This window comes from Oryctolagus cuniculus, chromosome 18, assembly GCF_051225735.1.
Source record: "Oryctolagus cuniculus isolate XC-2025 breed Fujian yellow rabbit chromosome 18, ASM5122573v1, whole genome shotgun sequence".
Classification (NCBI taxonomy): Eukaryota; Metazoa; Chordata; class Mammalia; order Lagomorpha; family Leporidae; genus Oryctolagus; species Oryctolagus cuniculus.
Genome location: NC_142884.1, coordinates 34,984,830 through 35,000,610, shown reverse-complemented (window position 1 = coordinate 35,000,610; position 15,781 = coordinate 34,984,830).

The window sequence follows — 15,781 nt, the reverse complement described above, 5'->3', positions numbered from 1 at the left end:
GTTTTCAGTAGTCTGAGTAAAAGAGAAGCAGCTTACAGGATTTCTGTACATTGGAAGTAGTGAGAGGCAGTTTACAGGAGTTCTGCATCCTGAGTGTAGGAAACACTTTACGGGAGTTCTGTAGTATGGGAGTAGTCTTAGGCACTATGCGGGTTTTCAGTTGTCTGAGTAAAAGAGAAGCAGCTTACAGGATTTCTGTACATTGGAAGTAGTGAGAGGCAGTTTACAGGAGTTCTGCATCCTGAGTGTAGGAAACACTTTATGGGAGTTCTGTAGCATGGGAGTAGTCTTACGCACTATGCGGGTTTTTAGTAGTCTGAGTAAAAGAGAAGCACTTTACAGGATTTGTGTACATTGTGAGTAGGGAGAGGCAGTTTACAGGAGTTCTGCATCCTGAGTGTAGGAAACACTTTACGGGAGTTCTGTAGCATGGGAATAGTCTTACGCACTATGCGGGTTTTTAGTAGTCTGAGTAAAAGAGAAGCAGCTTACAGGATTTGTGTACATTGTGAGTAGTGAGAGGCAGTTTACAGGAGTTCTGCATCCTGAGTGTAGGAAACACTTTACGGGAGTTCTGTAGCATGGGAGCTAATGCACTATGCGCGTTTTCAGTTGTCTGAGTAAAAGAGAAGCAGCTTACAGGATTTGTGTACATTGTGAGTAGGGAGAGGCAGTTTACAGGAGTTCTGCATCCTGAGTGTAGGAAACACTTTACGGGAGTTCTGTAGTATGGCAGTAGTCTTACGCACTATGCGGGTTTTCAGTTGTCTGAGTAAAAGAGAAGCAGCTTACAGGATTTGTGTACATTGGAAGTAGTGAGAGGCAGTTTACAGGAGTTCTGCATCCTGAGTGTAGGAAACAGTAGATGGGAGTTCTGCAGCATGGGAGTAGTCTTACGCACTATGCGGGTTTTCAGCAGTCTGAGTGAAAGAGAAGCAGCTTACAGGATTTCTGTACATTGAAAGTAGTGCGAGGCAGTTTACAGGAGTTCTGCATCCTGAGTGTAAGAAACACTACACAGGAGTTCTGTAGCATGGGATTAGTCTTACGCACTATGCGGGTTTTTAGTAGTCTGAGTAAAAGAGAAGCACCTTACAGGATTTGTGTACATTGTGAGTAGGGAGAGGCAGTTTACAGGAGTTCTGCATCCTGAGTGTAGGAAACACTTTACGGGAGTTCTGTAGCATGGGAATAGTCTTACGCACTATGCGGGTTTTTAGTAGTCTGAGTAAAAGAGAAGCAGCTTACAGGATTTGTGTACATTGTGAGTAGTGAGAGGCAGTTTACAGGAGTTCTGCATCCTGAGTGTAGGAAACACTTTACGGGAGTTCTGTAGCATGGGAGCTAATGCACTATGCGCGTTTTGAGTTGTCTGAGTAAAAGAGAAGCAGCTTACAGGATTTGTGTACATTGTGAGTAGGGAGAGGCAGTTTACAGGAGTTCTGCATCCTGAGTGTAGGAAACACTTTACGGGAGTTCTGTAGCATGGGAGATGTCTTACGCACTATGCGGGTTTTCAGTTGTCTGAGTAAAAGAGAAGCAGCTTACAGGATTTCTGTACATTGGAAGTAGTGAGAGGCAGTTTACAGGAGTTCTGCATCCTGAGTGTAGGAAACACTTTACGGGAGTTCTGTAGCATGGGATTATTCTTACCCACTATGCGGATTTTCAGTAGTCTGAGTAAAAGAGAAGCAGCTTACAGGATTTGTGTACATTGGAAGTAGTGAGAGGCAGTTTACAGGAGTTCTGCATCCTGAGTGTAGGAAACACTTTACGGGAGTTCTGTAGCATGGGAGTAGTCTTACCCACTATGCGGGTTTTCAGTAGTCTGAGTAAAAGAGAAGCAGCTTACAGGATTTCTGTACATTGGAAGTAGTGAGAGGCAGTTTACAGGAGTTCTGCATCCTGAGTGTAGGAAACACTTTACGGGAGTTCTGTAGTATGGGAGTAGTCTTAGGCACTATGCGGGTTTTCAGTTGTCTGAGTAAAAGAGAAGCAGCTTACAGGATTTCTGTACATTGGAAGTAGTGAGAGGCAGTTTACAGGAGTTCTGCATCCTGAGTGTAGGAAACACTTTATGGGAGTTCTGTAGCATGGGAGTAGTCTTACGCACTATGCGGGTTTTCAGCAGTCTGCGTCAAAGAGAAGCAGCTACACGATTTCTGTACATTGCAAGTAGTGAGAGGCAGTTTACAGGAGTTCTGCATCCTGAGTGTAGGAAACACTTTAGAGGAGTTCTATAGCATGGGAGTAGTCTTACGCACTATGCGGGTTTTCAGTTGTCTGAGTAAAAGAGAAGCAGCTTACAGGATTTGTGTACATTGGAAGTAGTGAGAGGCAGTTTACAGGAGTTCTGCATCCTGAGTGTAGGAAACACTTTATGGGAGTTCTGTAGCATGGGAGTAGTCTTACCCACTATGCGGGTTTTCAGTTGTCTGAGTAAAAGAGAAGCAGCTTACAGGATTTCTGTACATCGGAAGTAGTGAGAGGCAGTTTACAGGAGTTCTGCATCCTGAGTGTAGGAAACACTTTACGGGAGTTCTGTAGCATGGGAATAGTCTTACGCACTATGCGGGTTTTTAGTAGTCTGAGTAAAAGAGAAGCAGCTTACAGGATTTGTGTACATTGTGAGTAGGGAGAGGCAGTTTACAGGAGTTCTGCATCCTGAGTGCAGGAAACACTTTACGGGAGTTCTGTAGTATGGGAGTAGTCTTACGCACTATGCGGGTTTTCAGTTGTCTGAGTAAAAGAGAAGCAGCTTACAGGATTTCTGTACATTGGAAGTAGTGAGAGGCAGTTTATAGGAGTTCTGCATCCTGAGTGTAAGAAACACTTTATGGGAGTTCTGTAGCATGGGAGTAGTCTTACGCACTATGCGGGTTTTCAGTAGTCTGAGTAAAAGAGAAGCAGCTTACAGGATTTGTGTACATTGGAAGTATTGAGAGACAGTTTACAGGAGTTCTGCATCCTGAGTGTAGGAAACACTTTACGGGAGTTCTGTAGTATGGCTGTAGTCTTACGCACTATGCGTGTTTTCAGTTGTCTGAGTAAAAGAGAAGCATCTTACAGGATTTCTGTACATTGGAATTAGTGAGAGGCAGTTTACAGGAGTTCTGCATCCTGAGTGTAGGAAACATTTTACGGGAGTTCTGTAGTATGGGAGTAGTCTTACGCACTATGCGGGTTTTCAGTAGTCTGAGTAAAAGAGAAGCAGCTTACAGGATTTCTGTACATTGGAAGTAGTGAGAGGCAGTTTACAGGAGTTCTGCATCCTGAGTGTAGGAAACACTTTACGGGAGTTCTGTAGCATGGGAGATGTCTTACGCACTATGCGGGTTTTCAGTAGTCTGAGTAAAAGAGAAGCAGCTTACAGGATTTCTGTACATTGGAAGTAGTGAGAGGCAGTTTACAGGAGTTCTGAATCCTGAGTATAGTAAACACTTTACGGGAGTTCTGTAGTATGGGAGTAGTCTTACGCACTATGCGGGTTTTCAGTTGTCTGAGTAAAAGAGAAGCAGCTTACAGGATTTCTGTACATTGGAAGTAGTGAGAGGCAGTTTACAGGAGTTCTGCATCCTGAGTGTAGGAAACAGTAGATGGGAGTTCTGCAGCATGGGAGTAGTCTTACGCACTATGCGGGTTTTCAGCAGTCTGAGTAAAAGAGAAGCAGCTTACAGGATTTCTGTACATTGAAAGTAGTGCGAGGCAGTTTACAGGAGTTCTGCATCCTGAGTGTAAGAAACACTACACAGGAGTTCTGTAGCATGGGATTAGTCTTACGCACTATGCGGGTTTTTAGTAGTCTGAGTAAAAGAGAAGCACCTTACAGGATTTGTGTACATTGTGAGTAGGGAGAGGCAGTTTACAGGAGTTCTGCATCCTGAGTGTAGGAAACACTTTACGGGAGTTCTGTAGCATGGGAGCTAATGCACTATGCGCGTTTTCAGTTGTCTGAGTAAAAGAGAAGCAGCTTACAGGATTTCTGTACATTGGAAGTAGTGAGAGGCAGTTTACAGGAGTTCTGCATCCTGAGTGTAGGAAACACTTTACGGGAGTTCTGTAGTATGGGAGTAGTCTTACGCACTATGCGGGTTTTCAGTTGTCTGAGTAAAAGAGAAGCAGCTTACAGGATTTCTGTACATTGGAAGTAGTGAGAGGCAGTTTACAGGAGTTCTGCATCCTGAGTGTAGGAAACACTTTACGGGAGTTCTGTAGCATGGGATTAGTCTTACCCACTATGCGGATTTTCAGTAGTCTGAGTAAAAGAGAAGCAGCTTACAGGATTTGTGTACATTGGAAGTAGTGAGAGGCAGTTTACAGGAGTTCTGCATCCTGAGTGTAGGAAACACTTTACGGGAGTTCTGTAGCATGGGAGTAGTCTTACCCACTATGCGGGTTTTCAGTAGTCTGAGTAAAAGAGAAGCAGCTTACAGGATTTCTGTACATTGGAAGTAGTGAGAGGCAGTTTACAGGAGTTCTGCATCCTGAGTGTAGGAAACACTTTACGGGAGTTCTGTAGTATGGGAGTAGTCTTAGGCACTATGCGGGTTTTCAGTTGTCTGAGTAAAAGAGAAGCAGCTTACAGGATTTCTGTACATTGGAAGTAGTGAGAGGCAGTTTACAGGAGTTCTGCATCCTGAGTGTAGGAAACACTTTATGGGAGTTCTGTAGCATGGGAGTAGTCTTACGCACTATGCGGGTTTTTAGTAGTCTGAGTAAAAGAGAAGCACTTTACAGGATTTGTGTACATTGTGAGTAGGGAGAGGCAGTTTACAGGAGTTCTGCATCCTGAGTGTAGGAAACACTTTACGGGAGTTCTGTAGCATGGGAATAGTCTTACGCACTATGCGGGTTTTTAGTAGTCTGAGTAAAAGAGAAGCAGCTTACAGGATTTGTGTACATTGTGAGTAGTGAGAGGCAGTTTACAGGAGTTCTGCATCCTGAGTGTAGGAAACACTTTACGGGAGTTCTGTAGCATGGGAGCTAATGCACTATGCGCGTTTTCAGTTGTCTGAGTAAAAGAGAAGCAGCTTACAGGATTTGTGTACATTGTGAGTAGGGAGAGGCAGTTTACAGGAGTTCTGCATCCTGAGTGTAGGAAACACTTTACGGGAGTTCTGTAGTATGGCAGTAGTCTTACGCACTATGCGGGTTTTCAGTTGTCTGAGTAAAAGAGAAGCAGCTTACAGGATTTGTGTACATTGGAAGTAGTGAGAGGCAGTTTACAGGAGTTCTGCATCCTGAGTGTAGGAAACAGTAGATGGGAGTTCTGCAGCATGGGAGTAGTCTTACGCACTATGCGGGTTTTCAGCAGTCTGAGTGAAAGAGAAGCAGCTTACAGGATTTCTGTACATTGAAAGTAGTGCGAGGCAGTTTACAGGAGTTCTGCATCCTGAGTGTAAGAAACACTACACAGGAGTTCTGTAGCATGGGATTAGTCTTACGCACTATGCGGGTTTTTAGTAGTCTGAGTAAAAGAGAAGCACCTTACAGGATTTGTGTACATTGTGAGTAGGGAGAGGCAGTTTACAGGAGTTCTGCATCCTGAGTGTAGGAAACACTTTACGGGAGTTCTGTAGCATGGGATTAGTCTTACCCACTATGCGGATTTTCAGTAGTCTGAGTAAAAGAGAAGCAGCTTACAGGATTTGTGTACATTGGAAGTAGTGAGAGGCAGTTTACAGGAGTTCTGCATCCTGAGTGTAGGAAACACTTTACGGGAGTTCTGTAGCATGGGAGTAGTCTTACCCACTATGCGGGTTTTCAGTAGTCTGAGTAAAAGAGAAGCAGCTTACAGGATTTCTGTACATTGGAAGTAGTGAGAGGCAGTTTACAGGAGTTCTGCATCCTGAGTGTAGGAAACACTTTACGGGAGTTCTGTAGTATGGGAGTAGTCTTAGGCACTATGCGGGTTTTCAGTTGTCTGAGTAAAAGAGAAGCAGCTTACAGGATTTCTGTACATTGGAAGTAGTGAGAGGCAGTTTACAGGAGTTCTGCATCCTGAGTGTAGGAAACACTTTATGGGAGTTCTGTAGCATGGGAGTAGTCTTACGCACTATGCGGGTTTTCAGCAGTCTGCGTCAAAGAGAAGCAGCTACACGATTTCTGTACATTGCAAGTAGTGAGAGGCAGTTTACAGGAGTTCTGCATCCTGAGTGTAGGAAACACTTTAGAGGAGTTCTATAGCATGGGAGTAGTCTTACGCACTATGCGGGTTTTCAGTTGTCTGAGTAAAAGAGAAGCAGCTTACAGGATTTGTGTACATTGGAAGTAGTGAGAGGCAGTTTACAGGAGTTCTGCATCCTGAGTGTAGGAAACACTTTATGGGAGTTCTGTAGCATGGGAGTAGTCTTACCCACTATGCGGGTTTTCAGTTGTCTGAGTAAAAGAGAAGCAGCTTACAGGATTTCTGTACATTGGAAGTAGTGAGAGGCAGTTTACAGGAGTTCTGCATCCTGAGTGTAGGAAACACTTTACGGGAGTTCTGTAGCATGGGAATAGTCTTACGCACTATGCGGGTTTTTAGTAGTCTGAGTAAAAGAGAAGCAGCTTACAGGATTTGTGTACATTGTGAGTAGGGAGAGGCAGTTTACAGGAGTTCTGCATCCTGAGTGCAGGAAACACTTTACGGGAGTTCTGTAGTATGGGAGTAGTCTTACGCACTATGCGGGTTTTCAGTTGTCTGAGTAAAAGAGAAGCAGCTTACAGGATTTCTGTACATTGGAAGTAGTGAGAGGCAGTTTATAGGAGTTCTGCATCCTGAGTGTAAGAAACACTTTATGGGAGTTCTGTAGCATGGGAGTAGTCTTACGCACTATGCGGGTTTTCAGTAGTCTGAGTAAAAGAGAAGCAGCTTACAGGATTTGTGTACATTGGAAGTATTGAGAGACAGTTTACAGGAGTTCTGCATCCTGAGTGTAGGAAACACTTTACGGGAGTTCTGTAGTATGGCTGTAGTCTTACGCACTATGCGTGTTTTCAGTTGTCTGAGTAAAAGAGAAGCATCTTACAGGATTTCTGTACATTGGAATTAGTGAGAGGCAGTTTACAGGAGTTCTGCATCCTGAGTGTAGGAAACATTTTACGGGAGTTCTGTAGTATGGGAGTAGTCTTACGCACTATGCGGGTTTTTAGTAGTCTGAGTAAAAGAGAAGCACCTTACAGGATTTCTGTACATTGGAAGTAGTGAGAGGCAGTTTACAGGAGTTCTGCATCCTGAGTGTAGGAAACACTTTACGGGAGTTCTGTAGCATGGGAGATGTCTTACGCACTATGCGGGTTTTCAGTAGTCTGAGTAAAAGAGAAGCAGCTTACAGGATTTCTGTACATTGGAAGTAGTGAGAGGCAGTTTACAGGAGTTCTGAATCCTGAGTATAGTAAACACTTTACGGGAGTTCTGTAGTATGGGAGTAGTCTTACGCACTATGCGGGTTTTCAGTTGTCTGAGTAAAAGAGAAGCAGCTTACAGGATTTCTGTACATTGGAAGTAGTGAGAGGCAGTTTACAGGAGTTCTGCATCCTGAGTGTAGGAAACAGTAGATGGGAGTTCTGCAGCATGGGAGTAGTCTTACGCACTATGCGGGTTTTCAGCAGTCTGAGTAAAAGAGAAGCAGCTTACAGGATTTCTGTACATTGAAAGTAGTGCGAGGCAGTTTACAGGAGTTCTGCATCCTGAGTGTAAGAAACACTACACAGGAGTTCTGTAGCATGGGATTAGTCTTATGCACTATGCGGGTTTTTAGTAGTCTGAGTAAAAGAGAAGCACCTTACAGGATTTGTGTACATTGTGAGTAGGGAGAGGCAGTTTACAGGAGTTCTGCATCCTGAGTGTAGGAAACACTTTACGGGAGTTCTGTAGCATGGGAGCTAATGCACTATGCGCGTTTTCAGTTGTCTGAGTAAAAGAGAAGCAGCTTACAGGATTTGTGTACATTGTGAGTAGGGAGAGGCAGTTTACAGGAGTTCTGCATCCTGAGTGTAGGAAACACTTTACGGGAGTTCTGTAGTATGGGAGTAGTCTTACGCACTATGCGGGTTTTCAGTTGTCTGAGTAAAAGAGAAGCAGCTTACAGGATTTCTGTACATTGGAAGTAGTGAGAGGCAGTTTACAGGAGTTCTGCATCCTGAGTGTAGGAAACACTTTACGGGAGTTCTGTAGCATGGGATTAGTCTTATCCACTATGCGGATTTTCAGTAGTCTGAGTAAAAGAGAAGCAGCTTACAGGATTTGTGTACATTGGAAGTAGTGAGAGGCAGTTTACAGGAGTTCTGCATCCTGAGTGTAGGAAACACTTTACGGGAGTTCTGTAGCATGGGAGTAGTCTTACCCACTATGCGGGTTTTCAGTAGTCTGAGTAAAAGAGAAGCAGCTTACAGGATTTCTGTACATTGGAAGTAGTGAGAGGCAGTTTACAGGAGTTCTGCATCCTGAGTGTAGGAAACACTTTACGGGAGTTCTGTAGTATGGGAGTAGTCTTAGGCACTATGCGGGTTTTCAGTTGTCTGAGTAAAAGAGAAGCAGCTTACAGGATTTCTGTACATTGGAAGTAGTGAGAGGCAGTTTACAGGAGTTCTGCATCCTGAGTGTAGGAAACACTTTATGGGAGTTCTGTAGCATGGGAGTAGTCTTACGCACTATGCGGGTTTTTAGTAGTCTGAGTAAAAGAGAAGCACTTTACAGGATTTGTGTACATTGTGAGTAGGGAGAGGCAGTTTACAGGAGTTCTGCATCCTGAGTGTAGGAAACACTTTACGGGAGTTCTGTAGCATGGGAATAGTCTTACGCACTATGCGGGTTTTTAGTAGTCTGAGTAAAAGAGAAGCAGCTTACAGGATTTGTGTACATTGTGAGTAGTGAGAGGCAGTTTACAGGAGTTCTGCATCCTGAGTGTAGGAAACACTTTACGGGAGTTCTGTAGCATGGGAGCTAATGCACTATGCGCGTTTTCAGTTGTCTGAGTAAAAGAGAAGCAGCTTACAGGATTTGTGTACATTGTGAGTAGGGAGAGGCAGTTTACAGGAGTTCTGCATCCTGAGTGTAGGAAACACTTTACGGGAGTTCTGTAGTATGGCAGTAGTCTTACGCACTATGCGGGTTTTCAGTTGTCTGAGTAAAAGAGAAGCAGCTTACAGGATTTGTGTACATTGGAAGTAGTGAGAGGCAGTTTACAGGAGTTCTGCATCCTGAGTGTAGGAAACAGTAGATGGGAGTTCTGCAGCATGGGAGTAGTCTTACGCACTATGCGGGTTTTCAGCAGTCTGAGTGAAAGAGAAGCAGCTTACAGGATTTCTGTACATTGAAAGTAGTGCGAGGCAGTTTACAGGAGTTCTGCATCCTGAGTGTAAGAAACACTACACAGGAGTTCTGTAGCATGGGATTAGTCTTACGCACTATGCGGGTTTTTAGTAGTCTGAGTAAAAGAGAAGCACCTTACAGGATTTGTGTACATTGTGAGTAGGGAGAGGCAGTTTACAGGAGTTCTGCATCCTGAGTGTAGGAAACACTTTACGGGAGTTCTGTAGCATGGGAATAGTCTTACGCACTATGCGGGTTTTTAGTAGTCTGAGTAAAAGAGAAGCAGCTTACAGGATTTGTGTACATTGTGAGTAGTGAGAGGCAGTTTACAGGAGTTCTGCATCCTGAGTGTAGGAAACACTTTACGGGAGTTCTGTAGCATGGGAGCTAATGCACTATGCGCGTTTTCAGTTGTCTGAGTAAAAGAGAAGCAGCTTACAGGATTTGTGTACATTGTGAGTAGGGAGAGGCAGTTTACAGGAGTTCTGCATCCTGAGTGTAGGAAACACTTTACGGGAGTTCTGTAGCATGGGAGATGTCTTACGCACTATGCGGGTTTTCAGTTGTCTGAGTAAAAGAGAAGCAGCTTACAGGATTTCTGTACATTGGAAGTAGTGAGAGGCAGTTTACAGGAGTTCTGCATCCTGAGTGTAGGAAACACTTTACGGGAGTTCTGTAGCATGGGATTAGTCTTACCCACTATGCGGATTTTCAGTAGTCTGAGTAAAAGAGAAGCAGCTTACAGGATTTGTGTACATTGGAAGTAGTGAGAGGCAGTTTACAGGAGTTCTGCATCCTGAGTGTAGGAAACACTTTACGGGAGTTCTGTAGCATGGGAGTAGTCTTACCCACTATGCGGGTTTTCAGTAGTCTGAGTAAAAGAGAAGCAGCTTACAGGATTTCTGTACATTGGAAGTAGTGAGAGGCAGTTTACAGGAGTTCTGCATCCTGAGTGTAGGAAACACTTTACGGGAGTTCTGTAGTATGGGAGTAGTCTTAGGCACTATGCGGGTTTTCAGTTGTCTGAGTAAAAGAGAAGCAGCTTACAGGATTTCTGTACATTGGAAGTAGTGAGAGGCAGTTTACAGGAGTTCTGCATCCTGAGTGTAGGAAACACTTTATGGGAGTTCTGTAGCATGGGAGTAGTCTTACGCACTATGCGGGTTTTCAGCAGTCTGCGTCAAAGAGAAGCAGCTACACGATTTCTGTACATTGCAAGTAGTGAGAGGCAGTTTACAGGAGTTCTGCATCCTGAGTGTAGGAAACACTTTAGAGGAGTTCTATAGCATGGGAGTAGTCTTACGCACTATGCGGGTTTTCAGTTGTCTGAGTAAAAGAGAAGCAGCTTACAGGATTTGTGTACATTGGAAGTAGTGAGAGGCAGTTTACAGGAGTTCTGCATCCTGAGTGTAGGAAACACTTTATGGGAGTTCTGTAGCATGGGAGTAGTCTTACCCACTATGCGGGTTTTCAGTTGTCTGAGTAAAAGAGAAGCAGCTTACAGGATTTCTGTACATCGGAAGTAGTGAGAGGCAGTTTACAGGAGTTCTGCATCCTGAGTGTAGGAAACACTTTACGGGAGTTCTGTAGCATGGGAATAGTCTTACGCACTATGCGGGTTTTTAGTAGTCTGAGTAAAAGAGAAGCAGCTTACAGGATTTGTGTACATTGTGAGTAGGGAGAGGCAGTTTACAGGAGTTCTGCATCCTGAGTGCAGGAAACACTTTACGGGAGTTCTGTAGTATGGGAGTAGTCTTACGCACTATGCGGGTTTTCAGTTGTCTGAGTAAAAGAGAAGCAGCTTACAGGATTTCTGTACATTGGAAGTAGTGAGAGGCAGTTTATAGGAGTTCTGCATCCTGAGTGTAAGAAACACTTTATGGGAGTTCTGTAGCATGGGAGTAGTCTTACGCACTATGCGGGTTTTCAGTAGTCTGAGTAAAAGAGAAGCAGCTTACAGGATTTGTGTACATTGGAAGTATTGAGAGACAGTTTACAGGAGTTCTGCATCCTGAGTGTAGGAAACACTTTACGGGAGTTCTGTAGTATGGCTGTAGTCTTACGCACTATGCGTGTTTTCAGTTGTCTGAGTAAAAGAGAAGCATCTTACAGGATTTCTGTACATTGGAATTAGTGAGAGGCAGTTTACAGGAGTTCTGCATCCTGAGTGTAGGAAACATTTTACGGGAGTTCTGTAGTATGGGAGTAGTCTTACGCACTATGCGGGTTTTCAGTTGTCTGAGTAAAAGAGAAGCAGCTTACAGGATTTCTGTACATTGGAAGTAGTGAGAGGCAGTTTACAGGAGTTCTGCATCCTGAGTGTAGGAAACACTTTACGGGAGTTCTGTAGCATGGGAGATGTCTTACGCACTATGCGGGTTTTCAGTAGTCTGAGTAAAAGAGAAGCAGCTTACAGGATTAGTGTGCATTGTGAGTAGTGAGAGGCAGTTTACAGGAGTTCTGCATCCTGAGTGTAGGAAACACTATATGGGAGTTCTGCAGCATGGGAGTAGTCTTACGCACTATGCGGGTTTTCAGCAGTCTGAGTAAAAGAGAAGCAGCTTACAGAATTTCTGTACATTGGAAGTAGTGAGAGGCAGTTTACAGGAGTTCTGCATCCTGAGTGTAAGAAACACTACACAGGAGTTCTGTAGCATGGGATTAGTCTTACGCACTATGCGGGTTTTTAGTAGTCTGAGTAAAAGAGAAGCAGCTTACAGGATTTGTGTACATTGTGAGTAGGGAGAGGCAGTTTACAGGAGTTCTGCATCCTGAGTGTAGGAAACACTTTACGGGAGTTCTTTAGCATGGGAATAGTCTTACGCACTATGCGGGTTTTTAGTAGTCTGAGTAAAAGAGAAGCAGCTTACAGGATTTGTGTACATTGTGAGTAGGGAGAGGCAGTTTACAGGAGTTCTGCATCCTGAGTGTAGGAAACACTTTACGGGAGTTCTGTAGCATGGGAGCTAATGCACTATGCGCGTTTTCAGTTGTCTGAGTAAAAGAGAAGCAGCTTACAGGATTTGTGTACATTGTGAGTAGGGAGAGGCAGTTTACAGGAGTTCTGCATCCTGAGTGTAGGAAACACTTTACGGGAGTTCTGTAGTATGGGAGTAGTCTTACGCACTATGCGGGTTTTCAGTTGTCTGAGTAAAAGAGAAGCAGCTTACAGGATTTCTGTACATTGGAAGTAGTGAGAGGCAGTTTACAGGAGTTCTGCATCCTGAGTGTAGGAAACACTTTACGGGAGTTCTGTAGCATGGGATTAGTCTTACCCACTATGCGGGTTTTCAGTAGTCTGAGTAAAAGAGAAGCAGCTTACAGGATTTGTGTACATTGGAAGTAGTGAGAGGCAGTTTACAGGAGTTCTGCATCCTGAGTGTAGGAAACACTTTACGGGAGTTCTGTAGCATGGGAGTAGTCTTACCCACTATGCGGGTTTTCAGTAGTCTGAGTAAAAGAGAAGCAGCTTACAGGATTTCTGTACATTGGAAGTAGTGAGAGGCAGTTTACAGGAGTTCTGCATGCTGAGTGTAGGAAACACTTTACGGGAGTTCTGTAGTATGGGAGTAGTCTTACGCACTATGCGGGTTTTCAGTTGTCTGAGTAAAAGAGAAGCAGCTTACAGGATTTCTGTACATTGGAAGTAGTGAGAGGCAGTTTACAGGAGTTCTGCATCCTGAGTGTAGGAAACACTTTATGGGAGTTCTGTAGCATGGGAGTAGTCTTACGCACTATGCGGGTTTTCAGTAGTCTGCGTCAAAGAGAAGCAGCTACAGGATTTCTGTACATTGCAAGTAGTGAGAGGCAGTTTACAGGAGTTCTGCATCCTGAGTGTAGGAAACACTTAAGAGGAGTTCGATAGCATGGGAGTAGTCTTACGCACTATGCGGGTTTTCAGTAGTCTGAGTAAAAGAGAAGCAGCTTACAGGATTTGTGTACATTGGAAGTAGTGAGAGGCAGTTTACAGGAGTTCTGCATCCTGAGTGTAGGAAACACTTTATGGGAGTTCTGTGGCATGGGAGTAGTCTTACGCACTATGCGGGTTTTCAGCAGTCTTAGTAAAAGAGAAGCAGCTTACAGGATTTCTGTACATTGGAAGTAGTGAGAGGCAGTTTACAGGAGTTCTGCATGCTGAGTGTAGGAAACACTTTACGGGAGTTCTGTAGTATGGGAGTAGTCTTACGCACTATGCGGGTTTTCAGTTGTCTGAGTAAAAGAGAAGCAGCTTACAGGATTTCTGTACATTGGAAGTAGTGAGAGGCAGTTTACAGGAGTTCTGCATCCTGAGTGTAGGAAACACTTTATGGGAGTTCTGTAGCATGGGAGTAGTCTTACGCACTATGCGGGTTTTCAGTAGTCTGCGTCAAAGAGAAGCAGCTACAGGATTTCTGTACATTGCAAGTAGTGAGAGGCAGTTTACAGGAGTTCTGCATCCTGAGTGTAGGAAACACTTAAGAGGAGTTCGATAGCATGGGAGTAGTCTTACGCACTATGCGGGTTTTCAGTAGTCTGAGTAAAAGAGAAGCAGCTTACAGGATTTGTGTACATTGGAAGTAGTGAGAGGCAGTTTACAGGAGTTCTGCATCCTGAGTGTAGGAAACACTTTATGGGAGTTCTGTGGCATGGGAGTAGTCTTACGCACTATGCGGGTTTTCAGCAGTCTTAGTAAAAGAGAAGCAGCTTACAGGATTTCTGTACATTGGAAGTAGTGAGAGGCAGTTTACAGGAGTTCTGCATCCTGAGTGTAGGAAACACTAGATGGGAGTTCTGCAGCATGGGAGTAGTCTTACGCACTATGCGGGTTTTCAGCAGTCTGAGTAAAAGAGAAGCAGCTTACAGGATTTCTGTACATTGGAAGTAGTGAGAGGCAGTTTACAGGAGTTCTGCATCCTGAGTGTAAGAAACACTACACAGGAGTTCTGTAGCATGGGATTAGTCTTACGCACTATGCGGGTTTTTAGTAGTCTGAGTAAAAGAGAAGCAGCTTACAGGATTTCTGTACATTGTGAGTAGGGAGAGGCAGTTTACAGGAGTTCTGCATCCTGAGTGTAGGAAACACTTTACGGGAGTTCTGTAGCATGGGAATAGTCTTACGCACTATGCGGGTTTTTAGTAGTCTGAGTAAAAGAGAAGCAGCTTACAGGATTTGTGTACATTGTGAGTAGGGAGAGGCAGTTTACAGGAGTTCTGCATCCTGAGTGCAGGAAACACTTTACGGGAGTTCTGTAGTATGGGAGTAGTCTTACGCACTATGCGGGTTTTCAGTTGTCTGAGTAAAAGAGAAGCAGCTTACAGGATTTCTGTACATTGGAAGTAGTGAGAGGCAGTTTACAGGAGTTCTGCATCCTGAGTGTTGGAAACACTCTACGGGAGTTCTGTAGCATGGGAGTAGTCTTACGCACTATGCGGGTTTTCAGTTGTCTGAGTAAAAGAGAAGCAGCTTACAGGATTTCTGTACATTGGAAGTAGTGAGAGGCAGTTTACAGGAGTTCTGCATCCTGAGTGTAGGAAACACTTTACGGGAGTTCTGTAGCATGGGAGTAGTCTTACGCATTATGCTGGTTTTCAGTAGTCTGAGTAAAAGAGAAGCAGCTTACAGGATTTCTGTACATTGGAAGTAGTGAGAGGCAGTTTACAGGAGTTCTGCATCCTGAGTGTAGGAAACACTACATGGGATTTTTGCAGCATGGGAGTAGTCTTACGCACTATGCGGGTTTTCAGTTGTCTGAGTAAAAGAGAAGCAGCTTACAGGATTTCTGTACATTGGAAGCAGTGAGAGGCAGTTTACAGGAGTTCTGCATCCTGAGTGTAGGAAACACTTTACGGGAGTTCTGTAGCCTGGGATTAGTCTTACGCACTATGCGGGTTTTCAGTAGTCTGAGTAAAAGAGAAGCAGCTTACAGGATTTCTGTACATTGGAAGTAGTGAGAGGCAGTTTACAGGAGTTCTGCATCCTGAGTGTAGGAAATACTACATGGGAGTTTTGCAGCATGGGAGTAGTCTGACGCACTATGCGGGTTTTCAGCAGTCTGAGTAAAAGAGAAGCAGCTTACAGGATTTGTGTACATTGGAAGTAGTGAGAGGCAGTTTACAGGAGTTCTGCATCCTGAGTGTAGGAAACACTTTACGGGAGTTCTGTAGTATGGGAGTAGTCTTACGCACTATGCGGGTTTTCAGTTGTCTGAGTAAAAGAGAAGCAGCTTACAGGTTTTCTGTACATTGGCAGTAGTGAGAGGCAGTTTACAGGAGTTCTGCATCCTGAGTGTAGGAAACACTCTACGGGAGTTCTGTAGCATGGGAGTAGTCTTACGCACTATGCGGGTTTTCAGTAGTCTGAGTAAAAGAGAAGCAGCTTACAGGATTTCTCTACATTGGAAGTAGTGAGAGGCAGTTTACAGGAGTTCTGCATCCTGAGTGTAGGAAACACTTTACGGGTGTTCTGTAGCATGGGAGTAGTCTTACGCACTATGCGGGTTTTCAGCA